The 3,864-nt window shown below is 46.9% G+C and overlaps 1 pseudogene; it reads left to right on the forward strand.

The window, feature by feature from the left end:
* Positions 1 to 2,030: 2,030 nt before the first annotated feature.
* Positions 2,031 to 3,007, forward strand: LOC138436230 (olfactory receptor 1N2-like; annotated as a pseudogene).
* Positions 3,008 to 3,864: the final 857 nt, after the last annotated feature.

The raw sequence follows: 3,864 nt of genomic DNA on the forward strand, positions 1-3,864 counted from the left end.
CCAGAACATGCAAGGCCAACTGCCAATCAAAATCTCACAAGACACACACCAACAACACACACGCACACCAGTCACACACTCACTACAAGCAGCACACACACACCTTAACTGAGGTTTGCTTGTGCCCCAAATCCTTGCAAGGTGAAGGCAGTTAGCATGGGTAGGCTAAGCCTATTCACCACCACCACCAACCTGTGCCCATGGTGACGCACGCACAGACAGAAGCAAACAACACACATTCCGGCTCTCACGCACGAGTGTGTCACCCACAAACACAGGTTGGACACACTCTAAGCTCTGGCTGCCAAGTGGAAGTTGAGTCCTGTCTGACCTTGCTTCCTTGGTGAGGTCGGGCATCTGCTGCAGCAGCCCCGATGCTGAGCGCTCACCCTGAGCTGTAATGCCTGCCTGGGGGGGACATGCCCCATCATGACAGCAGGAGGCAGATATTTAAGATCATGGGCACGGCTCAGGAGCTGCTAATTGCATGTTAAGAGGCTGATAACTAGATCTCTGTGTGCTAAAGCAGGCCTGGACTGGGTCTAACTCAGGAAGAGAATCAAGCTCGGAGTCAGGTACAGAGGACACACACACACATGACGATCAAACAACATGTACACAATCATACACAGCCCCCACACACAAACTACCAAGCAACAAATACACAAGCATACACGATACACACACGGCTATCAGACAGCTCGTACACAAGCATACACACACACACTCATGAACACAGACATACTCACACTCAAACCCAAACAGATCCTTCAGCAAGTGTGGATTTCCAAGTCCTTCCGACCTGTGTTTGTCATGAGTTCAGACACCTCTTTCAGACTGTTGCTTAAATCCTCAGCTTTCTTCATAGTACAGGAGGAGCTCCTGTGGATTAATCAGCCAATTTCTTACTACCGTTTTGGGAGTAGCATGTCCAGGAGCCAGAGGGGACTGGAGGAGTCACAGGGGAGAGTGTCTCTAATGCCAGGGCTGACTTGGATTCCTTCCCTCTCGGGCATGGTTCCAAGTTCAAACTTACCTTGGGCAGAGTTCCAGCTGGGACTCAGAATTTTTTAATTTAATTTTTAAATGATTTCAGACTTAGAAAAATGTTGTAAAGATGATAAAAATGAATTCCTGTATGCCCTTTACCCACATTCCAGAAAGGCTAACATTTTACCATGTTTTGCTTTATTATTAATATGTGTGTGTGTATCAAATATTCACACTGTTAATCTTTGATAGGTATAACAGCACATATATCAGAAGGCATATGATTTCATTCATATGTCAGAAACATCTGAATAACTCAAGACAGGAAGATAATTTAAGAGAAAGTTTATTACTCACACTAAAGGATTCCTGGGGAGAGCTGGGTGTGAGCAAGCAGGTTGGCTTTGACAAAGTAGAGAGAGGGTTTGAGAACTCTCAGTGGTTAAGGCGTGGGACTGGGGAAAATGTTCTGCTGGAGGGACAGATCATGTGCTGTGCTCTCTGATTAACTCTGTATTGAGTATTCACATACTACAACATGTATCCTTCAGGGGACAAATGCCCGCTTGGCTGACGGCAGATAATCTAAGGGACTGTCAGCAACCATAATTGCCAGGGAGCACTGCCTTTCAGTCAGGGCTTCAAGGGTGGTGGCAGGCAAACAGTATATTCAAATATTATTTTGGCTATTTCTTGGTTGGTGTTGATTATTTTATTTTGTCGTACAATGTTGCGGCTTCCAGAGCAACACTGGTGACCCCCATGTGGTCAGCAAAATAAAGCAATTGGCAAGAATATAACATGCTTGCTGGTGAGAAGGTGGTTGGTGAGCTTTATTTATGGGCAGGAACCCAAAATGCAGATAGTGCAAGTTAGATTATGAGGAGAAGCCTGAGTAAGAGGCCTAAATCAGATGAATAGGGGACAATAGGCACCAGGCGGGAAGATCCAGGGCTTGGGATGTGCACATATATGAACTGGATGAGGGGGTGTCTCTTTCAAAGAGAGTTAGAAGTACCACCTTTTGTACAGTCTCTGACATGTCTGTCTTCTCTCCCTTCAGCAAGAGTGGTGGCATGGACCAGAACAACCAGTCCAGTGCCACTGAATTCCTCCTCTTGGGTCTTTCTGAGAGGCCAGAGCAGCAGCCTCTCCCATTTGGCATCTTCCTGGCCATGTACCTGGTCACCATGCTGGGAAATCTGCTCATCATCCTGGGCATTGGCTCTGACCCCCACCTCCACACCCCCATGTACTTCTTGGCCAACCTCTCTTTGGCTGATGCCAGCTTTGCTTCCACCATGGTTCCCAACATGCTGGTGAACATTCAGACTCACAGTCAGACCATATCCTATAGGGGGTGATTGGCCCAGATGCCCTTGTTCATGACATTCGGGGCACTGGATGACTTCCTCTTGGGGGTGATATAACCACTATGTGGCTATCTGCCAGCCCCTTCACTACTCCACACTCGTGAGTCCTCTTGTGTGCGTGCTCCTTTTGGCATCATGCTGGGTTCTCATCAAGCTGGCTGCCCCTCTTACACACCCTGCTCATGGCCAGCCTTTCTTTCTGTGCAGACAACACTATCCATCACTTCTTCTGTGATGTGGTCCCTCTGCTGCAACTCTCCTGCTCAGATACTAGCATCAACCAGGTAGCCCTGTTCGCTGTGGGCTCCATGATACTGACTGGTCCTCTCTCCCTGATCATCCTGTCACACACACGGATCATCTCCAGCATCCTCAGGGTCCCATCTGCCTCTGGCCGGCAAAAAGCCTTCTCCACCTGTGGGTCCCACCTCACGGTGGTCTTCTTGTTCTATGGCATGGCTATCAGGGTCTACCTGTGTCCTCCTTCATCAAATTCTGGGGGTGAGTACAGGCTTGTGGCTGTGTTTTACACTGTAGTGACACCGATGTTGAACCCCTTCATTTATAGCCTCAGGAACAAGGAAATGAAGGTGGCATTGAGCAGGCTTTTGGGAATTCACACACTGTCTTCTCAGGGACTTTAATCCTAAATCCATATTTGGCAGTTTCACTCTGTAGAACCCATGTGTTTATAAAGGAATACCATCCTCTACCGTATTGACTTATGTTTGAGAAATGTGATCTCAAAATCATTCACTTAAGCCCCCAGATCCTACAATGTGAATCATCTGTGTATTTCATTAATGAAATACAGTACTTGTATTTCATTAACGTCAAGTACTGTCTTATAAACATTGGGCTCAGAGAGAAATTTTAACAGACTTTGTTCGGTTCTTCTCTGTCTACTACCTTGGGTTCATACTGTAGTGATCTATGGTGATGGATTCCCTCCTGGAACAGGTCCTCGTCTACTTTCTTTTAGGGAGTTCTGGGAAAGGTCGAGGTTCTTCCTGAGTCTTTTGGGCCGTAATTGTTGTCAACTTGAACTAAATGACAAGTCAAAGAGACAATTGGGGTGGCAAATATTGCTCCACGAGTCTAGTCTTTCCCATCAGAACCCTGGATTCAGGACAGGAGTGGGTGTGATTTTCCAGAACATGCTGTGCTTTGGCTGGTTTCTTTAAATACCTATGTGGAGCCATTTGGCTTTCATATAATGCCTTTAGTGGCTAGCTGTTCATGCTAACAATTTCTTGTCTTTCATTAGTATGTCTAGTTCAGTTCACTTCAGTTCAGTTGCTCAGTCATGTCCACCTCTTTGCTACCCCATGAACCACACACAACACGCCAGGCCTCCCTGTCCATCACCAACTCCCGGAGTCCACCCAAACCCATGTCCATTGTGTCAGTGATACCATCCAGCCATCTCATCCTCTGTCTTCCCCTTCTCCTCTTGTGCTCAATCTTTCCCAGCATCAGGGTCTTTTCAAATGAGTCAGCT

Source organism: Ovis canadensis, chromosome 3 (genome assembly GCF_042477335.2).
Source record: "Ovis canadensis isolate MfBH-ARS-UI-01 breed Bighorn chromosome 3, ARS-UI_OviCan_v2, whole genome shotgun sequence".
Lineage (NCBI taxonomy): Eukaryota > Metazoa > Chordata > Mammalia > Artiodactyla > Bovidae > Ovis > Ovis canadensis.